We start from the raw sequence: 21131 nt of genomic DNA, 5'->3' as shown, positions 1-21131 counted from the left end.
ATTTTGGAAACATATTTTTTTGTGTTAGGACTTTATAAGGGTTAAAACTTGACCAGCGATTTCGCATTTTTTCCACAAAATTTACAAAACCATTTTTTTTAGGGACCACCTCTTATATGAAGTGAGTTTGGGGGTCAATATGACAGAAAATACCCAAAAGTGACACCATTCTAAAAACTGCACCCCTCAAATGCTCAAAACCACAATCAAGAAGTTTATTAACCCTTCAGGTGCTTCACGAGAACTAAAGTAATGTAGAAGGAAAAGATGAACTTTTACTTTTTCACAAAGAAATTACTTTAGACTCAAACTTTTTTAATTTCACAAGGGTAGCAAGAGAAAATGGACCACGAAATTTGTTGTGCAATTTCTCCTGAGTATACCGATACCCCCTATGTGGGGAAAAGCCACTGTTTGGGCATATGGCAGAGCTCAGAGCGGAGGTTGTACCATTTGAATTTTTGAACGGATAATTGGCTGGAATCTATGTCAGGCTCCATATTGTGTTTGGAGACCCCCTGATGTACCTAAACAGTGGAACCCCCTATTTATAATTCCAACCCTAACACAGCCCTAACTCCAACCCTAACCCCAACACATCCCTAACCCTAATCCCAACCACAACCATAACCCTGATCACAACCCTAACCCTAATCCCAACCATAACCATAATTCCAACCATAACCACAACCCTAACCCTAACCACCACCCTAACCCCAACATCACCCTAACCCCAACACCACTCTAACCCCAACACCACAACCCTAAACTGCAACACCACAACCATAACCCCAACACAACCTTAACCCCAAAACAACCCTAACCCTAATACAACCCCAAACCTAACTCTAGCCCCAATCCTAACTTAAGCCCCAATGTTAATCCTAGCTCTAATCCCAACCCTAACCCTAATGGAAAAATGGAAAAAAATAAATGTTTTAATTTTATTATTTTTATTATTTTTACCTAACTAAAGGGGTGATAAAGGGGGGTTTGATTCACTATTTTTTTTACTGTGATAGATCCTATCACAGTGATCAAAATGAACCAATAGGAAAAATCTCTTATTGTTGCCGGGTGCCGACCGGCAGATCTCGGCGAGCGCACTGTTCATGAGCCCGCCATTTTCTTCCAGGAACAAGATGCCACGGGCTGTGGGACAGACCCGGAGGGTCCAGGGACAACGAAGGTACCAGGAGGGCTCGGGGACCCCATTTCTCTCTCCTCTGGTATGCTACATCATCAGAGGAGAAATAAATGGGAAACCAGACTTTTTTTTTGCGATCTCTGTTATTCCTTGAATAACAGTGATCATGAGACTAAGGATGGTAAAAAATGACCCGAATCATGTTCTCCGGGAGATTTTACGAAGCTGGGGGGCGTTATATCCTTGTTTCTCAGCTTCATTAGAAAGCAGCACTGAGGAAAAAGTACCCTTAACTGCTGTCAATAAAAGGCGTATTGGAGGTGATTAAGAGGTTAATAGCTTGAACAATCTGATTGGTGTATTACTCAGCCAGTAGGAGGCAGCAGTGGAAGGGGCCACAGTTGAGCTAAATTTTTCCAGGACTCTGTATAAACAGGGAATCTAAGGGGAACATTTCTTTTTTAGAGACATTCCAGAGTGAAGAGACTTATAGGCCATGCACTGCACCTCTGGGAAATGAAATATGTGAACTGTCTCTTCAGAGAGGAAAAGGGCTTGAACTCTAGTGTCATCTATTGGAAGGAGCAATCCTAAAAGTCAGTTTCCGCCCTATAACGAATCTTGCCACATGACTTAGAAAAAAAGCTGGAGAGTGCCTGGTCGAACTTTTATCCTAAGTCATGTGACAAGACTCATTAAATGGTCAATATTTCCAATAGGTGGCACTAGAGCTCAAGTCCTCTTCCTCTCCAAAGAGACAATATCCATACAAACATTAACACGTTATGGGCTATTGACACCTTTGATTGAACGAAATTACAGTACATATACAGGGTGGGCCATTTATATGGATACACCTTAATAAAATGGGAATGGTTGGTGATATCAACTTCCTGTTTGTATCACATTAGTATATGGGAAGGGGAAAACTTTTCAAGATGGGTGGTGACCATGGCGGCCATTTTGAAGTCAGCCATTTTGGATCCATCTTTATTTTATTCACTGGGAAGAGGGTCATGTGACACTTCAAACTTATTGAGAATTTCACAAGAAAAACAATGGTGTGCTTGGTTTTAACGTAACTTTATTCTTTCATGAGTTATTTACAAGTTTATGACCACTTATAAAATGTATTCAAAGTGCTGCCCATTGTGTTGGATTGTCAATGCAACCCTCTTCTCCCACTCTTGACACACTGATAGCAACACCGCAGAAGAAATGCTAGCACAGGCTTCCAGTATCCGATGTTTCAGATGCTCCACATCTCGTATCTTCACAGCATAGACAATTGCCTTCAGATGACCCCAAAGATAAAAGTCCGAGGGAGTCAGATTGGGAGACCTTGGTGGCCATTCAACTGGCCCATGACGACCAATCCACTTTCCAGGAAACTGTTCATGTAGGAATGCTCAGACCTGACACACATAATGTGGTGGTGCACCATCTTGCTGGAAAAACTCAGTGAAGTTGCCATCTTCAGTGCATAAAGAGGGAAACACATCATCACGTAGCAATTTCAGATATCCAGTGGCATTGAGGTTTCCATTGATGAAGAATGGCCCCACTATCTTTGTACCCAATATACCACACCATGTGGAGATACGAGATGTTAACCATCTGAAACATTGGATACTGGAAGCCTGTGCTAGCATTTCTTCTGCAGTTTTGCTATCAGTGTGTCAAGAGTGGGAAAAAAAGGTTGCACTGACAATCCAACACAATGGGCAGCACTTAGAACACATTTTATAAGTAGTCATAAACTTGTAAATAACTCATGAAAGAATAAAGTTAAGTTAAAACCAAGCACACCATTGTTTTCTTGTGAAATTCTCAACAAGTTTGATGTGTCACATGACCCTCTTCCCATTGAAAAAAAAAAAAGTTGGATCCAAAATGTCCAACATCAATATGGCCGCCATGGTCACCACCTATCTTGGAAAGTTTTCCCCCTCCCATATACTAATGTGCCACAAACAGGAAGTTGATATCACCAACCATTCCCATTTTATTTAGGTTTATCCAGTTAAATGGCCCACCCTGTATGTTAGAGTGTTTCTTTAGTTGTACTAAGTTTCAGGCTGCAATAGTCATTCATTCTCAATAAGCTTTAGTTTTTTATTTTTCCTTGGTTTTTGTTTTTCTGGGTTAAAGTCTTTATTGGCTTTGTATATGAATGCTGCATTGTACCCGGTGGTTAATTAAAGGACATTTTCACTTTATACAATGTACTAAATTTTGCAAATTAAATTCAGTTTAACAATTTAAGTTTATATCAAAAAATTAATCAGTTTTATAACTAATTTAAAATGACCGGTACGATGACAGCTAGGCTAATAAAGAAGAGTGAGCAGGCTTGTCCTAAACGCCATTGTCCTAATACGGGGTCTGTACATCTCTTCCGGTATTGTGAGGAAGTAAGAGAATAGGGGAAGGATGTGAAGTAGAAGGTGGAGAAGAGGATTAGAAATATAAAATTTGTGAAAGCCTAAAATTTAGTCACTTGGAGACATGGACCGATTACAAGACTCCAACCTTACACAGAAGGATTTGGTGGCCATGGCTTTCTTGACTGCCTGCTTGGTGGTAGCAAACAAATCGATGTCTCAGACTACAATGACTATTATAGAATGGAAAAAATCTAATAAGTAAATTTATATATCTGGAATTCAATATTTTAATGAAAACACAAAAATGTGGTAAATTTTGGGAAAAGTGGAGACCTTGGATCTGGTCCATGACGTCTAGAGAGAAACTTTATATAGTAAGATAAGTAAGTGGGGCGTCTTCTCGATTATTATGGGGAGGTTGGTGGCCATCATTCCTGATTTTACTTTTGTACTTTCGACAACAACAAAACAAACTAAAAAAGTTACAACAATGGTGGCTGAGGTCAATGATTTATAAATCTCCGGGAACATAATGGTGAGATCTCTAAATGTGTCCCCAGTAGCCCCCCTATTGTAATATATCCCTGGTCCTGGTTGTAATACAATGGGGCACCATGATGATGGGGTCATTAGTTATGGCCATCGTAGTGACATTACATTGACTTCCATGTGTTACCAGAATTCATCAACCTCCGTAATTACAAAACAAGACCCTGAAATGTCACCAGAGTCCACCATGTTGTGTATAGTTACTGTGTGATTGTGTGATTAACCCTTACAGATCAATGATTGATTTATTGTTACTCTGATTTATATGCAATAAAAACCAATGATAAGAATCCTGGTGTCTGAGCGTTCTGATGATCTCTCGCCTGAGCGGAAGATGAAGTTGCCACATCGGGGTCAGGTCTTATATCAAGGTCAAGTCTTATATCGGGGTCAAGTCTTACATCTTTCTGTAGGGGATTAGGAGAGTGAAGAATAATCATTATACAATGAGAAGTTTTACAATTTAACAAGAGACTTTTGGGCCCAATTTATTATTACTTTTGCATCAATATTTGTCCAGTTTTTGGTGTTTTTGCATTTTATTTTTCTTTAACTTTGTGCATTTTTTAAAGTCTGTTTTATATGTGTTCACCTGGCTTTTTTTTCACCATCACCATTCATCAGGTTTTCCACATTTTTTACATTTTGATTCATCATCTGCGACTTTTTAAAATCTTACTAAAATTTTGCACCAGTGTACTACTGTGTTTCCCCCCTCCTGATCCTTCAAAGTGATTTTATTTCTGCCAGAAATTTTTGTGCAAATTTTGCGACATTTTAGTGGAACGTACAACCTTTTTGCTCTAAAAAGTTGCAAAAATATTAGACAAAAACATTTTTTTTTAAATTTTGCACAAAATTCCTGAACCATGTTCACCACTTAGATGCATAAAATATCACAGGACAAAAAAAAGTGACTTAAAAATTAGCAAATGATGACTCGGCTTTTTGTGAATTAATTTTTCACCTCTGATTGGTGTCAATAATTGGAAATATTCCTTTTTGCATTCAGTTTTTGGTCATGCCTCTGACCACACCCATTTCACAACTAGTGTCGCCCCAACCACACCCATTTAGCACTGCTGATCGCAATGTTTCATAAACACATGATGCTCCATACTGTATAACGGCCACTCATGCTGCTCCATACTGTATAATGGCCCCACATGATGCTGGGTACAGAATAATGGCCACACATGGCTACCCCACCCCCATCATTGCCTTCTCCATCACTACACACACACCTTTCACCGCGCTTCCTCGCAGCAGCCGGCAGCTTTCACTCCCACGGTGCTGAATGGTGTCATCCAGCTGCGCCGCTGACTGTTCACGTCGCTGCAGCTGTGATACGCCACTGATAAAGACCTCCATGTCTCCTGTGCCAGTCAGTGTCAGAGCGAGGAGCAATATCTGCTCCAATCTGACACAGCTAGCGTCCACTCCGTACCTCGTACACATGTGACTCCGCTCCATACAGCTTGCACACGCGGCTCCGCTCCGTACACCTCGTACACACACGGCTCCTCATACACACACACGACTCCGCTCCATACACATTGCACACTCTGCTCCGCTCTGTATACCTTGTACACACACGGCTCCGCTTCGTACACACGTGGCTCTGCTCCGTACACCTCATACGCACGGTTGGGAGGTGTGCTGATGTGAGCCGTCAGCTGGAAATAAAGGAGGACGAGCTGTCCAGGAAGATGAGACACATTGAGGAGCTGTGTAACATGACGGATCCACTGACTGTCTTACAGGAACCAGACATCGGTGACTTATGTGATCCTGAGGAGGAAGGTGATGAGGACACAGGAGGACATGATGGAGGTGATGAGGACACAGGAGGACATGATGGAGGTGATCAGGGCGCGGAGCTCATCTCACACATATCACACACATTATCTGATATAATAAGAGATATAAATGTGACCTTCCATGTTCAGGATCCTGCAGACATATTACTGGATATAAACACGCATACCTCCCAACCATCCCGGATGCAGCGGGACTGTCCCGATTTTGACAGTCAGCCCCGCGATCCCGGGCGGGACATTAGTTGTCCCGCAGTGGTTGGGAGGTGTGCATGCAATATCAGCCGGTCAGCCTCATCCCCGCAGCCTGAGAACAGCACACCACATATTGGCTGCTCCCTGCTCACAGGAGAGGACTTGTGATGTGGTCACAGGGGGAAGAGTCAGGGGTCACATGATCGGGACCTCCTGTGCTGGTTGCCAACTTGCGATGGTGCTGCTGGATGAGGTAAGCTGCCTTGTGTGGGGTCAGGAGGTGTTTACATTGTGGATGTAGCTGAGCCGTGTGTACAAGGTGTATGGAGCGAAGCCGTGTGTGTACGAGGTGTACGGAGCGGAGCTGAATGTGTACGAGGTGTATGGAGCGGAACCGTGTGTGTCTGAGGTGTACGTAGCAGAGCCATGTGTGTACGAGGTGTACGGAGCAAAGCCGTGTGTGTACGAGGTGTACGTAGCGGAGCCGTGTGTGTACAAGGTGTACGGAGCAAAGCCGTGTGTGTACGAGGTGTATGGAGCAAAGCCGTGTGTGTACGAGGTGTATGGAGCGGAGCCGTGTGTGTACGAGGTGTATGGAGCGGAGCCGTGTGTGTGCGAGGTGTATGGAGCGGAGCCGTGTGTGTACGAAGTGTAGGGAGCAGAGCCATGTGTGTATGAGGTGTACATAGCGGAGCCGTGTGTGTACGAGGTGTACGGAGCAAAGCCGCGTGTGTACGAGGTGTATGGAGCGGAGCCATGTGTGTACGAGGTGTACGGAGCGGAGCCGTGTGTGTGCGAGGTGTATGGAGCAGAGCCGTGTGTGTATGAGGTGTATGGAGCAGAGCCGTGTGTGTATGAGGTGTATGGAGCGGAGCTAAATGTGTACGAGGTGTATGCAGCGGAGCCGTGTGTGTACAAGGTGTATGGAGCGGAGCCGTGTGTGTACGAGGTGTATGGAGCGGAGCCGTGTGTGTATGAGGTGTATGGAGTGGAGCCGTGTGTGTACGGAGCGGAGCCGCGTGTGTACGAGGTGTACGGAACAGAGCCGCATGTGTACGAGGTGTATGGAGCGGAGCGCGTGTGTACGGAGCGGAGCCGTGTGTGCAAAGTGTACGGAGCGCAGCCGCGTGCGTAGGAGTAGCTATGTGTGGCCATTATGCGGTACGAAGTATCATGTGCGGCCAATATACAGTATGGAGCATCATGTGTGGTCATTATACAGTATGGAACATCATGTGCGGTCATTATACAGTATGGAGCATCATGTGCGGTCATTATACAGTATGGAGCATCATGTGCAGCCAATATACAGTATGGAGCATTATGTGCGGTCATTTTACAGTATGGAGCATCATGTGCGGTCATTATACAGTATGGAGCATCATGTGAGGTCATTATACAGTATGGAGCATCATGTGTGGTCATTATACAGTATGGAACATCATGTGTGGTCATTATACAGTATGGAGCATCATGTGCAGCCAATATACAGTATGGAGCATTATGTGCGGTCATTTTACAGTATGGAGCATCATGTGCGGTCATTATACAGTATGGAGCATCATGTGAGGTCATTATACAGTATGGAGCATCATGTGTGGTCATTATACAGTATGGAACATCATGTGTGGTCATTATACAGTATGGAGCATCATGTGCGGTCATTATACAGTATGGAGCATCACGTGCGGTCATTATACAGTATGGAGCATCACGTGTGGCCATTATACAGTATGGAGCATCATGTGGGGCCATTATACAGTATGGAGCATCATGTCACACCTGTCAGAAGTGTAGACTAGTGGCCCTTTTAGAAGAAAAGGTGCGGGGTCTGGAAGAAAGAATAGCAACTTTGAAACTCATCAAAGAGAATGAAGACTTCCTAGACAGAACAGAAGCATCTCTACTGGTCACAGAAAGTGAAAAAAATGTCAGAGAACCTCCAAAAGCAGATGAGTGGAAGCATGTGACCAAAAGAAGCAAGAAGACCATGGAGAAATCACCAACCACACAACTGAAGAACCGATATCAAATCTTTGTAGAGGATGAAGATGGCACACCTAAGGATGAAGCACTACCAGCAAGCAAAAAAGAAAAGGGTACACAGCAACAAGTGACAGCAAAAAGTACAGCCAAGAAGCAACGAAGAGTGGTGGTGGTGGGAGACTCACTACTGAGAGGCACAGAAGCAGCCATCTGCAGACCGGACATAACCGCAAGAGAAGTATGCTGCCTTCCAGGTGCGATGATCAAGGATGTGACCGATAGGATACCAAAGCTCTTCAGCTCCAAGGACGTCCACCCATTTCTTCTGATACATGTTGGCACCAATGACACGGCAAGGAAGGACCTACCGACAATCTGCAAGGATTTTGAAGAGTTGGGGAAGAAAGTAAAGGAGCTGGATGCACAGGTAGTTTTTTCTTCTATCCTTCCAGTAGACGGGCATGGCACCAGGAGATGGAACAGGATCCTTGATGCGAACAACTGGCTAAGACGATGGTGCAGACAACAAGGATTCGGATTCCTGGACCACGGTGTGAATTACTTGTACGATGGACTCCTCGCCAGAGACGGACTACACCTCAACAAACCTGGGAAACACACATTCGCCAGAAGACTCGCTACACTCATCATGAGGGCGTTAAACTAGAAGAAGAGGGGACGGGAAGAAAAACATTAGACTCGAAGAAAGAAGACCCAGGAAAACATACTCAGAAGGGAGGTAAGAACATTTCTAAAACAATCCACAGCGAGGAGATTGGAACAAAACAAAATCCTCTAAACTGCATGCTCGCAAACGCCAGAAGCCTGACAAACAAGATGGAAGACCTAGAAGCAGAAATATCTACAGGTAACTTTGACATAGTGGGAATAACCGAGACATGGTTAGATGAAAGCTATGACTGGGCAGTTAACTTACAGGGTTACAGTCTGTTTAGAAAGGATCGTAAAAATCGGAGAGGGGGAGGGGTTTGTCTCTATGTAAAGTCTTGTCTAAAGTCCACTTTAAGGGAGGATATTAGCGAAGGGAATGAGGATGTCGAGTCCATATGGGTCGAAATTCATGGAGGGAAAAATGGTAACAAAATTCTCATTGGGGTCTGTTACAAACCCCCAAATATAACAGAAATCATGGAAAGTCTACTTCTAAAGCAGATAGATGAAGCTGCAACCCATAATGAGGTCCTGGTTATGGGGGACTTTAACTACCCGGATATTAACTGGGAAACAGAAACCTGTGAAACCCATAAAGGCAACAGGTTTCTGCTAATAACCAAGAAAAATTATCTTTCACAATTGGTGCAGAATCCAACCAGAGGAGCAGCACTTTTAGACCTAATACTATCTAATAGACCTGACAGAATAACAAATCTGCAGGTGGTCGGGCATCTAGGAAATAGCGACCACAATATTGTACAGTTTCACCTGTCTTTCACTAGGGGGACTTGTCAGGGAGTCACAAAAACACTGAACTTTAGAAAGGCAAAGTTTGACCAGCTTAGAGATGCCCTTAATCTGGTAGACTGGGACAATATCCTCAGAAATAAGAATACAGATAATAAATGGAAAATGTTTAAGAACATCCTAAATAGGCACTGTAAGCGGTTTATACCTTGTGGGAATAAAAGGACTAGAAATAGGAAAAACCCAATGTGGCTAAACAAAGAAGTAAGACAGGCAATTAACAGTAAAAAGAAAGCATTTGCTCTACTAAAGCAGGATGGCACCATTGAAGCTCTAAAAAACTATAGGGAGAAAAATACTTTATCTAAAAAACTAATTAAAGCTGCCAAAAAGGAAACAGAGAAGCACATTGCTAAGGAGAGCAAAACTAATCCCAAACTGTTCTTCAACTATATCAATAGTAAAAGAATAAAAACTGAAAATGTAGGCCCCTTAAAAAATAGTGAGGAAAGGATGGTTGTAGATGACGAGGAAAAGGCTAACATATTAAACACCTTCTTCTCCACGGTATTCACGGTGGAAAATGAAATGCTAGGTGAAATCCCAAGAAACAATGAAAACCCTATATTAAGGGTCACCAATCTAACCCAAGAAGAGGTGCGAAACCGGCTAAATAAGATTAAAATAGATAAATCTCCGGGTCCGGATGGCATACACCCACGAGTACTAGGAGAACTAAGTAATGTAATAGATAAGCCATTATTTCTTATTTTTAGGGACTCTATAGCGACGGGGTCTGTTCCGCAGGACTGGCGCATAGCAAATGTGGTGCCAATATTCACAAAGGGCTCTAAAAGTGAACCTGGAAATTATAGGCCAGTAAGTCTAACCTCTACTGTTGGTAAAATATTTGAAGGGTTTCTGAAGGATGTTATTCTGGATTATCTCAATGAGAATAACTGTTTAACTCCATATCAGCATGGGTTTATGAGAAATCGCCCCTGTCAAACCAATCTAATCCGTTTTTATGAAGAGGTAAGCTATAGGCTGGACCACGGTGAGTCATTGGACGTGGTATGTCTCGATTTTTCCAAAGCGTTTGATACCGTACCGCACAAGAGGTTGGTACACAAAATGAGAATGCTTGGTCTGGGGGAAAATGTGTGTAAATGGGTTAGTAACTGGCTTAGTGATAGAAAGCAGAGGGTGGTTATAAATGGTATAGTCTCTAACTGGGTCGCTGTGACCAGTGGGGTACCGCAGGGGTCGGTATTGGGACCTGTTCTCTTCAACATATTCATTAATGATCTGGTAGAAGGTTTACACAGTAAAATATTGATATTTGCAGATGATACAAAACTATGTTAAGCAGTTAATACAAGAGAAGATAGTATTCTGCTACAGATGGATCTGGATAAGTTGGAAACTTGGGCTGAAAGGTGGCAGATGAGGTTTAACAATGATAAATGTAAGGTTATACACATGGGAAGAAGGAATCAATATCACCATTACACACTGAACGGGAAACCACTGGGTAAATCTCACAGGGAGAAGGACTTGGGGATCCTAGTTAATGATAAACTTACCTGGAGCAGCCAGTGCCAGGCAGCAGCTGCCAAGGCAAACAGGATCATGGGGTGCATTAAAAGAGGTCTGGATACACATGATGAGAGCATTATACTGCCTCTGTACAAATCCCTAGTTAGACCGCACATGGAGTACTGTGTACCGCTGTGGGCACCGGTGCTCAGGAAGGATATAATGGAACTAGAGAGAGTACAAAGGAGGGCAACAAAATTAATAAAGGGGATGGGAGAACTACAATACCCAGATAGATTAGCGAAATTAGGATTATTTAGTCTAGAAAAAAGACGACTGAGGGGCGATCTAATAACCATGTATAAGTATATAAGGGGTCAATACAAATATCTCGCTGAGGATCTGTTTATACCAAGGAAGGTGACGGGCACAAGGGGGCATTGTTTGCGTCTGGAGGAGAGAAGGTTTTTCCAACCAACATAGAAGAGGATTCTTTACTGTTAGGGCAGTGAGAATCTGGAATTGCTTGCCTGAGGAGGTGGTGATGGCGAACTCAGTCGAGGGGTTCAAGAGAGGCCTGGATGTCTTCCTGGAGCAGAACAATATTGTATCATACAATTATTAGGTTCTGTAGAAGGACGTAGATCTGGGGATTTATTATGATGGAATATAGGCTGAACTGGATGGACACATGGCTTTTTTCAGCCTTACTAACTATGTTACTATGTTACTATGTGTGGTCATTATACAGTATAATTATTCGCACACCACCCATGATAAATATCAAAAGGAACAACTTTATTGGTAACACAATAATTAAAAACAATTAAAAACAATACAAAAAACAGCACCCCAGGGGATTAATGAGGATCTCCACTTCACGGGTTTCCTGGGCTGAACTGGCCAGTTGATAGCCAGGAACATGGTCCGGGTGCAAATCTTGGTCTGGACAAGCCCCTGATCATGCTTTTTGTGGCCATTTCTTATCGATGAATATGTCACATATTGGACTGCAGCTGGTGCCTATTTTGTTCTCCCGATGAGAGTGGATGGACCAGGACTTTTTGTGGACGCTTACTAAGCTACAGTGGCTGGTTATCATTTTCCTCTGGTCCCTGCTGGGATGTACAGTTTAGAATGGTCTTTGACCACATTATATTTATATTTATATATACTTTGTAGTTATGCATTGATGTGTATGTATTTCAGTTTGTATATTATATTGTATATATATATATATATATATATATATATACACTGTGCAGGGTTGTATTTATCATTGTTCCTGTATTTGCTTTCTCCTGTTTATGTTCTAATTATTCCTTGCCCCAACAGATATTCGACGGATATTTGGTACCATTCAGGGGTATCTGGGGTTTCATCTCTTTATTGGTGGTCAGAGGGTTTCCTGAACTTTGGTACATTCTCAATATCCGTTTTCTCCTCTTTGCCTATTTCTTGGCTGTGGTCATTTCTTATCCATCTTAACCACAGTTGCTGCTATTATCCTTTTCCCCTGGCTTCTATGCGGACCGCTGGCTATTTTACCGGCGCGTGCGCATTGAAACTGTGTGTGGGCAGAGACGTCTGCCCACAGTTAGTGTCTTTTACCTTCTGCGCAGGCGCCTGCGGCTCCTTTTTCTGTTACTACTTTTACTTCCGGTCTTCCGGCCGTGCTACTTCCGGCCCATGATGACGCACATGCCAGCGTTTACTGATCACCGTTGCTACATATAAGGATGGCACTTGCTTTGGTAAGCACTTCCCCTGATGAAGCGGTCCCTGTAACCGCGACACACGTCGGGATCTCCTGCCCGTCGGTCCTGCTTCTGGCTGCTCGGTTACCATCCTTATTGTAGGTATTTTATGGTAACCGTTGATTCACACTCTCCTGCCTTGGGTCGGTGTTCCCTCTAGAGCTCTCCTGGCCTCTTACCCCGGCCCATGGTGAGCTGGGGGGTTTGTTGCACTATTATATGCCACAGTGGTTACTGGGCTAGACCTTGCATTTATCACGGTCCATTAGGAATACGTATAGGAGTGGGGTGTGCTTCTACTATTCCCCCCCTCCCCCCTTTTCTTCGATTGGGGGTAGATGGGTATACGTTTTACATTAGGGGGCTCTATTTACCAGTACTTGGTTCCTGACCCATTTTTGCAGTACTTTATCTCTTTGTGTTTTTTCATGCATACCATCGAGCATGTTTCATGTTTTTGTTGCAGCCGTTATTTCACAATGGACCTGATGGGGGGAGTTTTTTTGTATTGTTTTTAATTATTGTGTTACCAATAAAGTTGTTCCTTTTGATATTTATCATGGGTGGTGTGCGAATAATTGTTCAGTGGCTTCTTTCTCTCTTGGCTTTGTGACATTGTATTAGCCACTTGTGTTTGCACCCCCACTATCCTTGGGATTTATGTGGATTTAGTGAGTGCGCCAGCTATTTTGGTATTTTGCGTCATTATACAGTATGGAGCATCATGTGTGGCCATTATACAGAATTGAGCATCATGTGGGGTCATTATACAGTATGGAGAATCATGTGCGGTCATTATACAGTATGGAGCATCATGTGTGGCCATTATACAGTATGGAGCATCATGTGTGGTCATTATACAGTATGGAGCATTATGTGTGGCCATTATACAGTATGGAGCATCATGTGTGGCCATTATACTGTATAGAGCATCATGTGTGGTCATTATACAGTATGGAGCATCATGTGTGGCCATTATACAGTGTGGAGCATCATGTGCGGTCATCATACAGTATGGAGCATCATGTGCGGCCATTATACAGTATGGAGCATCATGTGCGGTCATTATACAGTATGGAGCATCATGTGTGGCCATTATACAGTATGGAGCATCATGTGCGGTCATCATACAGTATGGAGCATCATGTGTGGCCATTATACATTATGGATCATCATGTGTGGCCATTATACATACAGTATGGAGCATCATGTGCGGTCATTATACAGTATGGAGCATCATGTGTGGCCATTATACAGTATGGAGCAGCATGTGGGGTCATTATACAGTATGGAGCACTGTGTGGCCATTATACAGTATGGAGCATCATGTGCGGTCATCATACAGTATGGAGCATCATGTGTGGCCATTATACAGTATGGAGCATCATGTGCGGTCATTATACAGTATGGAGCATCATGTGTGGCCATTATACAGTATGGAGAAGCATGTGGGGTCATTATACAGTATGGAGCACTGTGTGGCCATATTTTTTTGTTTATAATTATTGTATATGAAACAGTGTGATCAGCAGTGCTAAATGGATGTGGTTGGGACGCGTTGCGCGCCGCAAACTTTGTCCCTCTTTCCCTTCTTCAAAAGTTGGGAGGTGTTATGACCCCAATGGCGAGGGTCTCAGAGGAACGTGGAAGTCTGCAGAATACAAAAATCCAGCTCATAGGGCAGTGGTAACTGGGTTGACCATATATCTACTCCTAACGCCAACACTAGAAGTAGCCGGGGATCATTCCTACGTTGATTCTAGATGACACGCGCCAGCCGGAGAATCTAGCTACCCCTAGTAGAGGAAAACAAAGACCTTTCTTGCCTACAGAGAAGGGGACCCCAAAGCTGGATAGAAGCCCCCCACAAATAATAACGGTGAGGTAAGAGGAAATGACAAACACAGAAATGAACCAGGTTTAGCACAGAGAGGCCCGCTTACTGATAGCAGAATAAAGAAAGGTAACTTATATGGTCAACAAAAACCCTATCAAAATCCACACTGGAAATTCAAGAACCCCCGAACCGTCTAACGGTCCGGGGGGAGAACACCAGCCCCCTAGAGCTTCCAGCAAAGGTCAGGATATAGATTTGGAACAAGCTGGACAAAAATACAAAACCAAAACAAATAGCAAAAAGCAAAAGGCAGACTTAGCTGATATAACTGGAACCAGGATCAGTAGACAAGAGCACAGCAGACTAGCTCTGATAACTACGTTGCCAGGCATTGAACTGAAGGTCCAGGGAGCTTAAATAGCAACACCCCTAACTAACGACCCAGGTGCGGATAAAAGGAATGACAGAAAAACCAGAGTCAAAAAACTAGTAACCACTAGAGGGAGCAAAAAGCAAATTCACAACAGTACCCCCCCCCTTAGTGAGGGGTCACCGAACCCTCACCACGACCACCAGGGCGATCAGGATGAGCGGCATGAAAGGCACGAACTAAATCGGCCGCATGAACATCAGAGGCGACCACCCAGGAATTATCCTCCTGACCATAGCCCTTCCACTTGACCAGGTACTGAAGCCTCCGCCTGGAGAGGCGAGAATCCAAGATCTTCTCCACCACGTACTCCAACTCGCCCTCAACCAACACCGGAGCAGGAGGCTCAGCAGAAGGAACTACAGGCACAATGTACCGCCGCAACAAGGACCTATGAAATACATTGTGAATAGCAAACGACACAGGAAGATCCAGACGAAAAGATACAGGATTAAGGATTTCCAATATCTTGTAAGGCCCAATAAAACGAGGTTTAAATTTGGGAGAGGAGACCTTCATAGGAACAAAGCGGGAAGAAAGCCATACCAAATCCCCAACGCGTAGTCGGGGACCCACACCGCGGCGGCGGTTGGCAAAGCGCTGAGCCCTCTCCTGTGACAACTTCAAGTTGTCCACCACATGATTCCAGATCCGCTGCAACCTATCCACCACAGAATCCACCCCAGGACAGTCAGACGGCTCCACATGACCCGAAGAAAAGCGAGGATGGAAACCAGAGTTGCAGAAAAAAGGCGAAACCAAGGTGGCGGAACTAGCCCGATTGTTAAGGGCAAACTCAGCCAACGGCAAGAATGTCACCCAATCGTCCTGATCAGCAGAGACAAAACACCTCAAATAAGCCTCCAAAGTCTGATTGGTTCGCTCCGTCTGTCCATTAGTCTGAGGATGGAAAGCCGACGAAAACGACAAATCAATGCCCATCCTACTACAAAAGGATCGCCAGAACCTGGAAACGAACTGGGATCCTCTGTCTGACACAATATTCTCAGGGATGCCGTGCAAACGAACCACGTTCTGGAAAAACACAGGAACCAGATCGGAAGAGGAAGGCAACTTAGGCAAAGGAACCAAATGGACCATCTTGGAGAAGCGATCACATATCACCCAGATAACGGACATGCCCTGAGATAGCGGAAGATCAGAAATGAAATCCATGGAGATATGTGTCCAAGGTCTCTTCGGGACAGGCAAGGGCAAGAGCAAACCGCTGGCACGAGAACAGCAAGGCTTAGCTCGAGCACAAGTCCCACAGGACTGCACAAATGACCGCACATCCCTTGACAAGGAAGGCCACCAAAAGGACCTGGCCACCAGATCTCTGGTGCCAAAAATTCCCGGGTGACCTGCCAACACCGAGGAATGAACCTCAGAAATGACTCTGCTGGTCCACCTATCCGGGACAAACAGTCTGTCAGGTGGACAAAACTCAGGCCTATCAGCCTGAAATCTCTGCAACACACGTCGCAGATCCGGAGAAATAGCTGACAAGATAACTCCATCTTTAAGAATACCAACAGGATCAGCGACTTCAGGAGCATCAGGCACAAAGCTCCTAGAAAGAGCATCGGCCTTCACATTCTTTGAACCTGGTAAATACGAGACAACAAAATCAAAGCGGGAGAAAAACAATGACCAGCGGGCCTGTCTCGGATTAAGGCGTTTAGCAGACTCGAGATACATCAGATTTTTGTGATCAGTCAAGACCACCACACGATGCTTAGCACCCTCGAGCCAATGACGCCACTCCTCAAATGCCCATTTCATGGCCAACAACTCCCGATTGCCCACATCATAATTTCGCTCGGCAGGCGAAAACTTCCTAGAGAAAAAGGCACAAGGTTTCATAACAGAGCAACCAGAGCCTCTCTGCGACAAAACGGCCCCTGCTCCAATCTCTGAAGCATCCACCTCAACCTGAAAGGGAAGTGAGACATCGGGCTGGCACAAAACAGGCGCCGAAGTAAACCGGCGTTTCAACTCCTGGAAAGCCTCCACGGCAGCAGGAGCCCAGTTAGCTACATCGGAGCCCTTCTTGGTCATATCCGTCAAAGGTTTCACAATGCTAGAAAAATTAGCGATAAAACGACGGTAGAAGTTAGCGAAACCCAAGAACTTCTGAAGACTCTTAACTGACGAGGGCTGAGTCCAATCAAGAATAGCTCGGACCTTGACTGGGTCCATCTCCACAGCAGAAGGGGAAAAAATGAACCCCAAAAAGGGAACCTTCTGTACACCAAAGAGACACTTTGAGCCCTTGACAAACAAAGAATTTTCACGCAAAATTTTAAAGACCAACCTGACCTGCTCCACATGCGAATCCCAATTATCAGAAAAAAACAAAATATCATCCAGATAAACAATCAAAAATTTATCCAGATACTTCAGGAAAATGTCATGCATAAAGGACTGAAAAACTGAAGGCGCATTGGAGAGCCCAAAAGGCATCACCAAGTACTCAAAATGACCTTCGGGCGTATTGAATGCGGTTTTCCATTCATCACCTTGCTTAATGCGCACAAGGTTGTACGCACCACGAAGGTCTATCTTGGTGAACCACTTGGCACCTTTAATCCGGGCAAACAAGTCAGACAACATCGGTAAAGGATACTGAAATTTGACAGTGATCTTATTTAAAAGCCGATAATCAATTCAAGGCCTCAAAGATCCGTCCTTTTTTGCCACAAAAAAGAATTCCGCACCAAGAGGGGAAGAAGACGGACGAATATGTCCTTTCTCCAGAGACTCCTTGATATATGAACGCATAGCGGTATGTTCAGGTACCAACAGATTAAACAGTCTTCCCTTAGGAAATTTACTGCCTGGGATCAAATCTATAGCACAGTCACAGTCCCTATGAGGAGGCAGTGCACTGGACTCAGACTCACTGAAGACATCCTGATAATCAGACAAATACTCAGGAACTTCCGAAGGCGTAGAAGAAGCAATAGACACAGGCAGGGAATCCCCATGAATACCACGACAGCCCCAACTTGAGACTGACATAGCCTTCCAGTCCAGGACTGGATTATGGGTCTGTAACCATGGCAGTCCTAAAACAACCAAATCATGCATTTTATGTAAAACCAGGAAACGTATCACCTCGCGGTGTTCAGGAGTCATGCACATGGTAACCTGTGTCCAATACTGCGGTTTATTTGCTGCCAATGGCGTAGCATCAATACCCCTAAGAGGAATAGGATTTTCTAATGGTTCAAGAGTAAAACCACAGCGCTTAGCAAATGAGAGATCCATGAGACTCAGGGCAGCACCTGAATCAACAATCGCCATGACAGGATAAGACGACAGTGAGCAAATCAAAGTTACAGACAGAATAAATTTAGGTTGCAAATTACCAACGGTGACAGGACTAACAACCTTAGCTATACGTTTAGAGCATGCTGAGATAACATGTGTAGAATCACCACAGTAGTAACACAAGCCATTCCGGCGTCTATGAATTTTCCGCTCATTTCTAGTCAGGATTCTATCACATTGCATTAAATCAGGTGTCTGTTCAGACAACACCATGAGGGAATTTGCGGTTTTTCTATCATATTGCACCGAATTAGGTGTCTGTTCAGACAACACCATGAGGGAATTTGCGGTTTTGCGCTCCCGCAACCGCCGGTCAATTTGAATAGCCAGTGCCATAGTATCATTCAGACCTGTGGGAATGGGAAAACCCACCATAACATTCTTAATGGCTTCAGAAAGGCCATTTCTAAAATTAGCGGCCAGTGCACACTCGTTCCAATGTGTCAGCACGGACCATTTCCGAAATTTTTGACAATACACTTCAGCCTCGTCCTGCCCCTGAGACATAGCCAGCAAGGCCTTTTCTGCCTGAATCTCAAGATTGGGTTCCTCATAAAGTAAACCGAGCGCCAGAAAAAACGCATCAATATCAGCCAATGCCGGATCTCCTGGCGCCAGCGAAAAAGCCCAATCCTGAGGGTCGCCCCGTAAGAACGAAATAACAATTTTTACTTGCTGAGCAGAGTCTCCAGATGAACAGGGTCTCAGGGACAAAAACAATTTACAATTATTCACGAAATTCCTAAACTTAAACCTGTCTCCGGAAAACAGTTCAGGAATCGGTATTTTAGGCTCTGACCTAGGATTTCTGATAACATAGTCTTGTATGCCCTGCACACAAGTAGCCAGCTGGTCCACACTTGTAATCAAGGTCTGGACATTCATGTCTGCAGCAAGCATAGCCACTCTGAGGTAAAGGGGAAGAAGAAAAAAAAAACTCAGAATCTTCTTTCTTATAATCCCTCTTCTGCAATGCATTAAACATTTAATACTGGCCTGGCAAACTGTTATGACCCCAATGGCGAGGGTCTCAGAGGAACGTGGAAGTCTGCAGAATACAAAAATCCAGCTCATAGGGCAGTGGTAACTGGGTTGACCATATATCTACTCCTAACGCCAACACTAGAAGTAGCCGGGGATCATTCCTACGTTGATTCTAGATGACACGCGCCAGCCGGAGAATCTAGCTACCCCTAGTAGAGGAAAACAAAGACCTTTCTTGCCTCCAGAGAAGGGGACCCCAAAGCTGGATAGAAGCCCCCCACAAATAATAACGGTGAGGTAAGAGGAAATGACAAACACAGAAATGAACCAGGTTTAGCACAGAGAGGCCCGCTTACTGATAGCAGAATAAAGAAAGGTAACTTATATGGTCAACAAAAACCCTATCAAAATCCACACTGGAAATTCAAGAACCCCCGAACCGTCTAACGGTCCGGGGGGAGAACACCAGCCCCCTAGAGCTTCCAGCAAAGGTCAGGATATAGATTTGGAACAAGCTGGACAAAAATACAAAACAAAACAAATAGCAAAAAGCAAAAGGCAGACTTAGCTGATATAACTGGAACCAGGATCAGTAGACAAGAGCACAGCAGACTAGCTCTGATAACTACGTTGCCAGGCATTGAACTGAAGGTCCAGGGAGCTTAAATAGCAACACCCCTAACTAACGACCCAGGTGCGGATAAAAGGAATGACAGAAAAACCAGAGTCAAAAAACTAGTAACCACTAGAGGGAGCAAAAAGCAAATTCACAACAGGGAGGTATGAACACGGCTGATAATAATCTCCTTATATCAGACGACCTGAAAACTGCGACCTGGACAGAAATATGGCAGAATCATCCAGAGACAGTAAAGAGATTCCTGTATTATCAGGTGATGAGCGGGAGGAGATTTACCTCAGGACGACATTACTGGGATGTGGAGATCAGCAGATCTGTATTGTGGATGATGGGGATGTGTTACCGCAGTATAGACAGGAGGGAGCGTCAGTCATACATTGGAGATGATAACAAGTCCTGGTGTTTATATGAAGGACGGGTGTGTAATAATCAGTATTCGGTGAGACATGACAATAAAGTGATACCGTTACCTCACCAGATCTCCAGTAATACACTCAGGATATATCTGGATTATGAGGCCGGGCAGTTGTCCTTTTCTGAGCTGTGTGACCCCATCAGACACTTACACACCTTCACTGCCGCCTTCTCCGAGCCCCTTCATGCTGTGTTATATGTATGTGGTGGTTCTATAAAGATATCAGAAGGAGCAGTTAGGAGCCATAAACGTAGAAGGATCGGCCTGGAGACCGGTCACCTAATTGCTTGAGTAATCTGATTGCTGTATCACTCATCCAGCAGGAGGCAGAAGTGGGAGGAAGTGGGAGCTCTGTATTTTCTTTATATTAAAGCTTAAAATTTTAAAAAGTTAGGTCTTTGTATGCTTTAAACAATCCATAGTCTTTCAGAGAGTGCTTGATGTTTTTTGATTGTCTGATAGCATTTATTTCGAGGACTCATCACCCCGTTTGTTTGATGAGTGGTGGCAGCGTGTTGCGTAGCCGGGGTGTGTGGACTGTGTCGGGGTCTCATTTATGCTCACTTTCCAGCTTATAACAAAGGTTGAGTGCAAGATTGAGTGAAGGGATATAAATTAACCCATACAGATGCACCCCACACCACGTTCTGAGAAGTGTGTGCATAATACCCTGATATGCTGATAGTTTCA

General features: G+C 44.2%; 1 protein-coding gene across 1 annotated transcript in view; it reads left to right on the top strand.

Annotated features, from left to right (window-relative positions):
• The window catches only part of LOC143776999 (E3 ubiquitin/ISG15 ligase TRIM25-like), a 44755-nt gene that overhangs the window by 1937 nt on the left and 21687 nt on the right, over positions 1 to 21131 (top strand). The gene's annotated exons all lie outside the window — the stretch shown is intronic.

Source organism: Ranitomeya variabilis, chromosome 5 (genome assembly GCF_051348905.1).
Source record: "Ranitomeya variabilis isolate aRanVar5 chromosome 5, aRanVar5.hap1, whole genome shotgun sequence".
NCBI lineage: Eukaryota > Metazoa > Chordata > Amphibia > Anura > Dendrobatidae > Ranitomeya > Ranitomeya variabilis.
The sequence above is the reverse complement of the archived record's forward strand: the minus strand, read 5'-3'. Positions and strand labels throughout refer to the sequence as shown.